The sequence below is a fragment of the Capra hircus genome, chromosome 27 (assembly GCF_001704415.2).
Source record: "Capra hircus breed San Clemente chromosome 27, ASM170441v1, whole genome shotgun sequence".
NCBI lineage: Eukaryota > Metazoa > Chordata > Mammalia > Artiodactyla > Bovidae > Capra > Capra hircus.
The window spans coordinates 24,559,081-24,572,179 of NC_030834.1; positions in this window are offsets into that span (position 1 = coordinate 24,559,081).

Below are 13,099 nucleotides of genomic sequence, written 5' to 3' on the forward strand. Positions count from 1 at the left end.
CATCAGGGAAGTGCAAATCAAAGCCACAATGAGATATCACCTCACACCTGCTGGAAGGACTATTATCAAAAAGAGAAGGGTTAACAAGTGTTGGAGAAGATGTAGAGAATCGGGAACCCTAATGCACTGCTGGTGCTGCTGCTGCTGTTGCTAAGTCGCTTCAGTCATCTCCGACTCTGTGCGACCCCATAGATGGCAGCCCACCAGGCTCCCCTGTTTCTGGGATTCTCCAGGCAAGAACACTGGAGTGGGTTGCCATTTCCTTCTCCAATGCATGAAAGTGAAAAGTGAAAGTGAAGTCGCTCAGTCATGCCTGACTCTTAGTGACCCCATGGACTGCAGCCTACCAGGCTCCTCCATCCATGGAATTTTCCAGGCAAGATTACTGGAGTAGGGTGCCATCACCTTCTCGGGTAGGAGAGTACCAATTTACTTTTCATTTCCACTATGGAAAACAATATAGAACTTCCACAAAAATTTAAAAATAGTACTACCATAGAGTCCAGAAATTCTACTTCTGGGTACATATTCAAAGAAAACAAAAACACTAAGTTGAAAAGATAGCTATCTGTACCCTAATGTCCAGTGTAGCATTATTTACATAGCCAGGATATGTAAGCAACCTATATGTCCATCAATGGATAAATAAATAGAAAAGATGTGGTATAAATATATACAAAAATATCATTCAGCCATGGAAAAGAAACCTTGTCATTTATGACAACACAGTTTCACATTTAGGGCATTATGTTAAGTAAAATATGTCACAGAAAGAAAAATACCATATGATCTCAGCTACATGTGGAATCTGAAGGAAAAAAAAAAAGAAACAAGTCACAGATTCAGACAATAGATTTGGTTGGGCAAAATGGGCAAAGGAAGTCAAAAGGTACAGATTTACAGTTATAGAATAAGTCATAGGAGTAGAGTAAGGTGATTCCAATTAATAATACTCTAGTGTATATTTGAAAGTCGCCAAGACTAGATCTTAAAAGCTTCCATCACAGGAAAACAATCTGTGATTATGTATGGTAACCAGACTTCTGGTGTCTTATTTAAATACATACAGAGATACCAAATCACTATGCTATATATCTGAAAACAATATAATGTTTTATGTCAATTACATATCAGTAAAAATTTATAAATAGTAAAAAGGAAGTATTGACAGCTTCAAAGTTTTAAACCATAAATTGCCTCCTGGAAGAAAATAACTGGCAATGTGATGAAAAAAATGAATCCCCTCTCCTGGGGAGGGATGTGCTCCTGAGAAAGCACTTGGTGCAGGAAAGCTCTGTGAAGTTGCGATGTTAGGCTACTCCTTGCTCTTTTGTACTTTTGGCACAACAGGAATAGTTTTCTCTTTCCCCGTGGGTCCTACTTTGCCCCCTGGAGCAGAGATGGCCAAGCCCCTTGACTAGGATTCTCCTTTTCGTTCTACCAAGCAGAATCAGCAGAGTTTACAGTCCACACTGCAGCAGCCACTCAAGGCAGCTTCTATCCCCTTTGAGGGTTGCGTGGTCCTTGGAAGCAATTTGAAGGGGTCCCGCATGTTAAGATGAAGTCTGCAGAGAAGGGCCCTTTTCACTGTGCTTCACGCTTCCACATTTTTGAAAGAAGGTAGCCTAGGCTTTGACCTGTTTTTTAATTTTTCTCTTAGTCTAATTCTGAAGCTCAAAAAAAGTCCTTTTTTGGTTGCCATTTATCAAGTTTGGTGTTTTGAATCTTCTATTACAGTGTCTGTCAACAAAAGATAACCTTGTGCAGACATTGTCCTAAGAATCATCCTAAACTCAAAGCAGAGGACTTCTACAAAACATATCATTCTTTTCCTCTATCTTCTCACCAAGTTTTACCTGGAGAACAAAAAGGTAATGGAAAGGAAAGGTGGGGGGTGGGGGGTGAGGGGTGGTGGGGGGGGTAATAGGCTTTTTGATTGTCCGTGGGTGACAAGAGATGTGTTCTTATATGGATGGCACTTAGGGCCAAGCATTTTCCTGATGTGCAGGCAGATAAAAGATAGTGTGTGGTCTCCTCAGAAAATTCTGAGGGCAGGTGGTCTAAGAGACTCATTTATCCTGGGTGGCCTTATCAAAGTTCTCCTCATTCACTTGAGTGCGGCTGTGACAAAAGAAATGAATGCGAGAAGCCTGGCCCATCAGTCCCAGCTGTCAGACCACCCTTGCTTCCCCATCTCTTGGAGGGATATTCCTACCCATCTTCTCAGGATGCTCAGCCCCACAGGTGACAAATGGCTCCCTCATAGTATTCAATGTAATTTTTTTCTCTTGTCACTGTTTCAGTCCTTACCTTATTTGTACTATTTAAATGCATTCCTTTCTTTACCATCACCTTAGACTTTCTACAGAGATTAATTTATGGCTGTATATAAAATACATGTGTGAGTGTATGTGTTTAACATTTTTATAATTTTGATTTGCAAAGGTATACATTTAAGTCTCATGTTTGTCTTAATGCAAAGTTTTGTACTTCTGGTAATACTGGGAAGACTGAAGCCATCATACTTAAACATAAGCAATAATATGGATATCTAACATATTTGGAAAAGAATAGAATGCTATTTATCAGAAGAAAGCTATTTGTCCTAAGAAAAAGTTTATTAATGGTTGTACTTACTAAAAATCAAACTACACATAGTTTATTTTCTAAGGACATGTTTAAGGAAACAGAAATTTTCAAGCACAATAATAAAATAAGAAAAGTTTTAGAAAAATCCAATGTATTAAAATATCTTCTATTCTTAAAAGGCAAAGTCCTTTTCCTTTGCCTTGTTGCTTGTTTACAAATATATTGTTCCTTCATTAAGATGCTCTGTAAGTCTAGGTTCTAACCACTCCTCTGAGATACAGACCACTGAGTATTCTTTATACTGGAGTACGATGTTCTGGTTTAACCTTCATTTGCAATCATTTGTTTCTGACTTCACTTCGTATACAGAATTTTCTGGACATCATTGCCACTGGATTAACATTTTTGTGAGCATTTAGTTAAATACTCAAGCTTGGCTGTTTCAAGAAGTGAGCACATAGTTTTACAATGTGTTATGTACAGATAATACATTTTTAATTGTGAACGTTTTTATTGGAGGCAAAGGAAGTATTAACTGTGTTCTCATGGGTCAGTAATTGCAAATTGAGGAAGGCTTTCCCTAATCCTCACTCCTCGTGCTAGTTTATTGCTCCAGTTTTTCTCTTGTCTCTTCCCCGACTCCTGGATCCATGCGTCCAGCTCTCCTTGGCCTCCTCTCCTGCTACAGCTGAGCCAACAATTGGAAACTCTGAGGTAAATTTACTCCACTGAACCCACACTGTTGACCTTTTCTGGCTCTTTTTCGTCTGGAAAGTGGCCTATACTCAAAGGAACTGAGGTGTCTCAAAATGCAAAATGCATCACTATGAATACTTGCTATGCTCTTGCTACTTCTTAGCAGAGGCCTAATTACAACGTCTGTTGGTTTCAACTGTAACATGGATGAACACAGGGAAAAGCACAGGTGATTAACTCCTCCATAATAGGTTCACTTTTTAACTGTACCCAGACCTTCTTAAGCTGGCTCAAAACTCAAATTCAAAAATCTAACATCATGGCATCTGGTCCCATCACTTCATGGTGAATATAAGGGGTAAAAGTGGAAAACAGTTTTCTGTGACAGTTTTTATTTTCTGGGGTTCCAAAATCACTGCAGATGGTGACTGCAGCCATGAAATTAAAAGTGATTTGCTCTTTGGAAGAAAAGTTATGACAAACCTACAGTTTATGAAAAGACAGGGATGTAACTTTGCTGACAAATGTCCGTATAGTCAAAGCTATGGTTTTTCCAGTAGTCATGTACGAACGTGAGAGTTTGACCATAAAGAAGGCTGAGCACTGAAGAATTCATGCTTTCCAACTGTGGTACTGGAGAAGACTCTTGAGAGTCCCTTGGACTTCAAGGAGATCAAAATAGTCAATTCTAAAAGAAATCAACCCTGAATATTCATTGGAAGGACTGATGCTGAAGCTGAAGTTCCAAAACTTTGGCCACCTGATGTGAAGAGCCAAATCATTGGAAAACACTCTGATGCTGGGAAAGATGGAAAGCAAAAGCTGACAGAAGTAGCAGAGGATGAGATTTTGGATAGCATCACTGACTTGATGAACATGGCTTTGAGCAAACTCTGGGAGGAGGTCAAGGACAGAGAAGCCTGGTGTGCTGCAGTCTGTGGGGTCACAAGGAGTCAGACATGACTTAGTGACTATATAAAACACACAAAAAACAACAGACCATCTGACACCAGATAGCTGGAGTCAGGATCTCTTTCATAAATGTTGTCCACTTACCCCGTCTCCACCTCCACAATTTGCTACCTCTTCTCAATCTCCATTGCTACCACCCACTCTTCTGACCCTGAGAATTTTCCAGGTCCTTGAATCCAGAGGACACTTGTTAATTTTCTGACACTTGAACACTCTGCAGCATTCGATGCTACCATTCCCTCTTTCTGAAAACAATTACCATGAAGTATTACGCCCTACAATTGTTTTTCCTTTAAAATAGTGAAATAATGAAAATTGCAAAAAAGTTTAAATGACACTATAATGAATACCTATGAGGCCACCACTTTAATTCAAAGGAGCTAAAACATAACAAATACAGTTCAAACATTTTCAGACTGCAAGCCTCTCTCTCTCTCTCTCCATTCTCCACACTCTGAATTTGGTCCATATTGTCTATAATTCTCAACTTTGATCACATTTGTATGTATCCTTAAATAATTTAACTTGATTTGCATTTATTTAAATTTTGTTTAGACAGAGCTAAAAACTATATCTATAGGTTTTTATTTTATTGTTATGGTTTTTAAGTTCAATGTTTGTGAGATTATTCATATTGGTATGTACAGTTATAGATCTCTCTCTTCTTTTTATAGTATATTTGTTGTTTAAATCTACTACTGTTGACTGCCCAAAAGATCACCAGAAAAACTTGCTAATCAAGTCAAGTTTATTAGACTTACTGCAGGAAAGCAGAAACAATATTGACAATTTTAAAAGTGTTTCAGAAGTGAGAAAGCCAGTGAGAATATTTATGGAGTTTTAGGAACTGGGCTGGGTGATTTTAAGATGGGCCTTACAAGAAAGGAAACAGTTTGAGACTGAGCAGGATATATGGCATTATCTTTGGAGCAAGGGTTTTGAAGAGAATCTTGGTGAATCTGATAGTCTTGAGCTGATAGGAGAATTATTAGTTTGTAATGAAGGCTATTTCAGATGGTCATAGGCTTATCTCCAGGAGTATTTCTTGCAGCAAGCTAACTTATTTTGCTTTTTCCTCAGTATTGTTTAACATAGGACCATGGTTACATGGCTCAGTTTTATTTAACTCTGGGGCAGGAAAGGATTGTTTAACACAGTATCATGGAATTGTGTTTAGATTCTGTCCACAATTACAAAAAAAAAAAAAAACAAACATTTTCTATATCAACTGTTTCAATGTTACTATGAATAATGCTGTAATACCTTTATTGATATTTAAAAACCTAAAGTACAACAGATGATTATAAGGAATGCATATTCTAAAATTTACTAGACAATGAAAATTTGCTCTACAAACATGGTATAACTTCAATCCCATTAGAACCTTATGAGAATTCTTTGTCTGCACTCTGACCAGTACTTGCAACTGTTCAGCTTCTAAAATTTTCCCAAAAGTTACATGATATCTTATTATGGTTCACTTTGCTTTGGTAGTTGCTGCTTCTATTTTTGTTCCACTTTTCTACTGAGTGTATCTTTTTCTAAACTTGATTTTAGATGCTCTAAAGTTTCATGGAAAACATTTTTATGACTATGTGCATTGCAAATTATTTTATCTCAGTTTTGGGCTTTTCTTTCTCTGTTTTATATATTTAGATATCTATAAAGTTTTATTTTAATGCAGTAAGATTTATCAATCTTTTCATTATAGCCTATATTTTTTATCCATTTAAGAGCTATTTCACTTCTTCGAAGTCATTAATGACTAAACACTTAGATCCTTAGTGAACTGGAAATTAATTTTTGTAGTTGGTGTAATTAACTGGGATTTTTGTGGTTGGTGTAACTAACTGGGATTTTTGTGGTTGGTGTAAGTCAGGAATGAATTTCATTTTTTACTGTACATGGATGACTCATTCTCATAGTGTAACAGAGAATATCTTTTCCAGCTTTCTGTCACATATCACACTTCCGTATATGTGTTAGTGTACTCTGGGCTCTAGATTCTACCCCATTGTGCTATTTTGTCTATTCCAGAACCAACACCATCATTTCTTAGTGTATTATGAGGATATCTGAGACTTGGAGAAGCAAAATTTCCTACCCAGTTCTTTTTTCTCCAAGGGTGTCTTTTCCCCCACTTTATTTCCTCCATGTAATTTTCCTGTCAAGTTCTACTGAAAAACAACCAACAAATCTTAAAATCCCTTGCCATTTTTGTTGGAGTTGTGTCCACTCTCAGTCAATTGGGGAAGAATTGGGATATTTTAATAAAATTAAAACTTCATGAAGACAGAATCTTTTACAAGATTCCTTACAATAATCCTTATTTGCAACTTTCTTCATGGTGTAGTGACCCGGGAAGGGCACTTCTCCCATCTCTTACTGGAGACAGCTTAGTGTACGGATAAAGGTCCTGGTTGCCATCTCTCTGGATCTGCCACCAAGTTCAGGCTGGGTGAACTTGTTCAAGGTTGCTGCCCACTGATGATGGGGCACACAGGGTACTAACGCAGGCCCAGTCCTGCTTACTCCACACTTCCTCTGACTTGGGGCCTCCCCGTTGGCTTGGCAGAACTGCTTTGCGGTCTTAGACTGTCCTACCCAGCTCTCCTTCCTTCTCTCATTTCTCACCCAAGTATCCAATCTTCATCACAGTCTAAGGCTCTCCTACTCTCTTTCCCTTTTATCCCCCAGATGTTTTCCCTAATAAATTTATTTTTATTGACAGTTACACGTTAGTACCTGCCTCTTAGAGCACCCAAAGTCACCACACTCAGTGGCTTTCAAAGAATTTTATAATTTTCTTCCAAAGTTATTTCCAGACATTTATGAGAATTTAAATGAACAGTGAAGATTTTAAAATCATACTTTCTGATTGCTACTGTGGTAGAGACACTTCACATAGGGACAGGCATATATCTTTGAGGACTTGCCTAATTCATGCTATTTCCTATCTAAAGGTGTAGGAGAAGCAGCAGGAAGAGTGCCTTTTATAACCATGTTCAACTTCCTATGGAACCACATTGACAATCTTCTACCACCCTCTTATAGCTAAGACTGAGGCTGCAGGGATAATAAAGGGAAAAATAGGAGGCTTTCTGACCCTTGACTGCAGAAAGAAACTAAGGAACAAGGCGAGTGGAATCGCAAAGCAGCTGAGCTCAGGGATGACACACAAACCTGGTTCTTCACACCCAGAACTGAAAAAAGAGAGTTCTAGATCCAGCCTGGGCTTCTCAGCCTCTCAGTCTCTCGGGCTGCTGTTACAGTGAGACAGGTCCTATGGCTTCATCTCAGACTTGGGAGGGAGATGGTACTTCAACAATACACAGCTACCTAGACAAGAAACCATTGCCAGAAACACGGCCCAGGAGGCACTCCTAACAACTGGCCCTTCAGTAACGAAAACCATTTGCTAAAGGCTTGGTGGAGAAAGAGTGGACGAGTGTATTTCTAAACCTAGGAGGGAAGACAAGAATGAGTCATCTTTCTGCTGACAAAACAGCCGTTAGCTTGAGAGCCAATCTAACTTTGAGGCAGGATGTTCTGAAACAACCTCCAGCCAGAATAGAAAAGTCTCTTAGAATTCAGTTGCTCCTCTATGAGTTGAGGCTGGGACACAGCAGTGCCAACTCTTGGCTGCTGTGAGCACCGTGATTCCAGTGCCCCTGGCTGCAGAGCTCAGTGGCTCATCGTGTCCTGGGGCTGAATGCTAAGACCGCAAATCCTGTGCCCTCCTTGGGGTGTTTAAGCTCATCCCACTTGGATTCTGCCCCAACTTTGCAGGCTTCTTGCAGGCCCAGAGTCATCTGTTTTCATTCCATTGTTAATATCAGGTTGAGTTTCAATGGACTCAAACCTTTTCTCGTCTCCTCCCTGCTTCCCCTTTGGGCCGGAAGCCTCAATCCTATTATTTATGAGCAAATTGTTGGTCTGCTCTTCCAAAGCCTAAATCAGACTATAGTGCATAACATTCAGTGCAACTTCCATGGAACTAGAAGATGACTGTGGTTCTTTACGATAATTCTCATGACAGAGATAAGATGCTGAGTCTAAGGAAGATTGAGAGCTTTGCCTAGAGTTACACACTCGTTAAGTTGCAAAATGTAGTTAGGATTTGAACCCAGGTTTCTGAGACTTCAGACTGTGTACCTTTTCCACAGTGCATTTTCACCTACCTGCTATGCACTTCAGTATCCTATCTCTGCTCCACCTCCAGGCTGGGTCATCTTACTGCATCTTTGTAGATGCCTCCATGCAATATGTGTAACTAAACCTTGACAACTCTGAGTCAGGCTCCCCTTGGTCTCACTATATCCTCGGGAGAGTGGGATGCTACCCCTCTTCATCTACTACTGTGCTCTACTGGTAAATCCTCAGAAATTACAAAGGCTGAGAAATCGTGTGTGGCTTTTTTTCTATGATAACATCTCTCTTTATTTATAATTCCTTCTATTCCCATTCTACAGAATCTACTGATTCTGAGACTCCAGATTTATTATTAAATAGTGTGTGCCCAGTTGATCAGTCGTGTTTGAGTCTTTGTGACCTCTTGGACTGTAGCCCGCCAGGCTCCTCTGTCCAAGGAATTCTCCAGGCAAGAGTACTGGAGTGGGTTGCCATTTCCTCCTCCAGGGGATCTTCCCGACCCAAGGATCCAACACATGCCTCCTGGGTCTCCTGCGTCTCCTGCACGAACAGGTGGATACTTTACCACAGAGATGCCAGATTTATTATTAAATAATAAATATAGGTGGCTTTCCTGGTGACTCAGACAGTAAAGAATGTAGCTGAGAGAATATTCAGCTATAGAAAATGTTTAATCTACTTTATTGCATTTTCTGTCTGCTATTTAGGTTGTAAATTGCTTTCCGTTAGCTTTAATTTATGAAAATAAGCTGTGAGAAGTCAGAAAATGTTGAATATGCGCTGGCATCAACACTCTCGGAAGGTTATGCCTCAGCTAAGAGATGCTTAAGTCGCTTTAAGGCTTATTTCAAAGTTCAAAAAGGAAATTATTACTGCACAGAGACATCAACACAGTGCTTACATAAAGAATATGATGGCAAAGCAATGAGGGATACTTTACATGAATAAATATCTTTTTATGGTCTATTAAGAATTCTGTGCTTGAACTAGTAGTTACTCCCATTAGCTTCTAAATGGAGCATTGTTGAGAAGCACTGGACTGTGATATTATGAATGACGTTGCCAGTAGAATAAAGTGATAACAAGAGTCGAGTTGTTTTCAAATGATAGCTGGAGAGATACTAAGGATCAATGAGTTTGGTATATAAGAGACAGGGAATGGGTGGAGAGCTCCATCTTTTCTGAATGCCAACTAGGATATGTCCTCTACATAGAGGGCTGATATTTTGGTTGGGTCCAAATAGTAAGTCACAGACCAGAAATGAGGATGGATGGGGTTGTCATTTTCTTGGACTCTCTAATATTAATTATATTGATGTAAGTAGGGATACAATAGAATTTAATGAACCAGAAGACCAGGCTGGACTGAAAGGGAGTCAGCTGACATGGACCAAATGGGATGGTAAGACCACAGGGGTCCGAGCAGGGCACGGTCCCCTTAGTCCTCCAGGCTCGCAGGGAACCCCTGTGATAACAGGACACGGAGGAAGACATCTTGTCATTTGGCCAGCTTATGTATTGATAACAGAAGCAACAAAAAAGCCTCTTATTGGAGGCACAAGAACACCCAGCATTCTCAGGAAACAAGGTGGATACTAGGATTGTGGCTACGCTTGTTATTGGAGATCACACCAGCTGGTGAGAACTGGGTTTCTAATGTGTTGGGTCTTATTTGAATCGCCAGTCAGGCTGAGTCATTATGTAGCAGGCACTGTTTGTTTGCTGAAGCCCTCCACAGATTATAAACAATAAGCTCAATTCATCTATAACTATGGTGATTCTTCCTGTCCACTTCTTATTTATCGACTGTATTTTATTCACTTTGCCCCATTAGTACCTAGATAAATGCTTGCCTAGTTTGAGTTCTTAGAAAACGTGTAGTGGTATTCTCGCTTTGAAACTGACCTAGAAGATGGCGGAAAGTAATTGTTTTAGTAAAATGTAAGATGTCTTCTTAGAGAGAAGGATAGCTCTGCTAGGTCAGTGTTTGTAGGTAGATCTGTGGGAGTAAAAGTAAGATGCTTTAGTCAGGGACATAAAAATAAAAAAAAAGTGAAATGAAGATCGGTGATGCACAAGCAAGTAATGGGCACTGGATGCTGGGTTAGAAACTAAGAAGAATGAGAGAGAGTTGAGGAAAGAGGTAGGTTTCTGAGGAACAAAGAGGAAGTAACACTGTCCAATGAGATGTTCTCAGTGGTGGGGGTTTCACAACAGAGGCACTTAACTTACTTGGTTCTGAATTGTTAATAGTATCGGAAATTGTATCTGCTTCGTTGACTCCTCAGGCCTTTTCTGTTATTTTGGGCATAAAAGAATTAGAATGGTGTCCATAATGAGGCAATGCAGAAAAAGAAACATACTCTTGGGACTTCCCTGGTGGTCCAGGGGCTAAGACTCTGCACTCCCAATCCAGGGGTCCTGGGTTTGATCCCTGGTCAGGGGACTAGATCCCATATGCCACAACTAAGAGTTCTCCTGCAGCAATGAAGATAGAAGAACCCACGTGCACAGCCAAATACAAATACATATTTAAAAAGAAATGTACCCCTGAAACACTAAATGAACCCTAAATTTAACTCAGAAGAAGCAAAAACGGGAATTCCAGGTGGACCAGGTGAGGTATCAGTTTTGATTGGTTCCCTCTAACAAACCTGGGAGGGACCCATCTCTTCCCTCTGCTGGTGGGGAGGGAAATCAATTTGTTTAACGTTTGGATTTAATTTTACTGGAGTTTTCAGTTTCAGACAACAAAAGCAAGAGGAAATTCTCTATTCATCTTAATCCTCCTAATTTGTAATTCAGTATGCATCTGGCATTTAGAAATACATATATTCAGAAAATACTTATATTTTAATCTAAAAGAGCTTCTGATACTATTAACAGATACTAATTATAATCCTTCAAAATAACGAAATTTTCAAATTAGCATCTTACTGTTTACTTTCATATCTTTAAAGTCTGAGTCTCTAGGGGTGGGAAGCTAGAATTTCAACACACAAGAATGATAGTAGATATATAGAAATCTGTCCCTTGTCCCTGTTATTCAAGCTTTTAATAAAGTCCCCTTCAGTATTGTCTTTTGATGTCAAGAAATCCTTCTTTTATAATGACCTACATAATATGTCTTTTAAAACTACTCTCAGTTGCTTCTCATATTATTTTTTTAATGATTTTAACACAAGCATGTAAATACTTTCATTATCTCCATACACACATAAGAAAATCAACAGTCATGGACTGCTGTTTGAAGAGTTTAAACTTGCATGTGGGAACCAGCTCCAAACTCACATTTGATCATCAAACCTAAGGAACAGGAGGGATTTATAAGTGAGGTAGGAACCCAGCCATCAAAGTCTGTGCCAAAAATTCTTTCCTTAAAACTTGCCACACAGCACTGTACCTTTTATGTGCCAAAGGTGGGTCTTGCTTAAGGCATTTATGAAACAAATATGGAAGTTAAAGCAGAATCTCTATTACCAATGATGACAGCACCTGGCAATGTCATAACGTGAGTTATACAATAAAGCAAGGCAATTATGCCAAAATGCCTGAACTACTAAGAAACTTATATCATATATTAAATATTCACCCTACCTGAGTATTTTATACTCAGAGTTACACCAAGCCAAAATCAACCCCTAGGAATAAAATAGAAACAACTTTTCTCTGCCTCTCTTACTTTCTCTCCCTAGGCAACAATAGTAATAACTCTGATTTAAGTGTTATTAAAACATTTACACAGCATATCTAGATTTTCATATCAGAGTCCAATATTATTATGACAGTGGCTCTATAAAGTAGGAATTGAAGTGGACATAGCTTAAAGATGAATGAATATTAAGCATAAAAAGTGTCATTGCTCAGTTAATTTCACACTACTTGCCAGAGGTTTCCTGCAACTCCAGGCCAGATTTTGGGAACTACTCGCTGGCTTGGAGCAGCAGACAGCAGCGTTGCTTTCAGTTTGAAGGAGCCCATTATTGAGCTAAACAGACGCTTGGTATTTTGCATCATCAGCTCATCAAGCCTACAGACAACCAGCTCTCTCTAGCCACCATCACCATTCGATAGGACAGCTTGCCTTTCTACAGTTTTACAGTGGGTCCCACGTGCCTCTTAAATCCAGTTAGACTCCTGAGTTGGAGTTCCTCTAGGAACTCGTCTGTTTTCGGTTCTTAGCATTCTACTCAGGATGTTAAACTTCTAACCCGTTTATGACCCTGCTTGTAAGAACCTCCTCTGTGCCAAACCACATTTTCCTTCTTTATAATACAGCCACTTTCCAAGAAGGGCCCAAGTTTCTTCCTCCTTTCTTTCCTGTTTTCCTCCGTCTCTGTAACTTTCCACAGCCTGACTCAGATGGTTCTGTGCTGTGTCAGATGCTGGCTGACTCATTTAATGAGTAAGTACTTTGGATTAAGACCTTGGCAGGCCTTCTCTAGGACAGGCGGGTGTTCATCTAACAGCTTTTCAATGAGACCCCAGGCCTTTCCAAGGGTGAGAGAAGAAAGGAAAGAAACAGTGGAGATAAGTGAAAAGCGATGTCAAGAAAGCAAACCACTCAGTGAAGGGACTGGCATTTTGGAAGGCAGAAGGAAGGAGATTCACCTGGGGAGTGTCTGGCTTCTCCAGCTGAAATTTCTGCTGTGGCTCCAGACCGGTCTCTGAAAATTTCTTTGTCTCATCT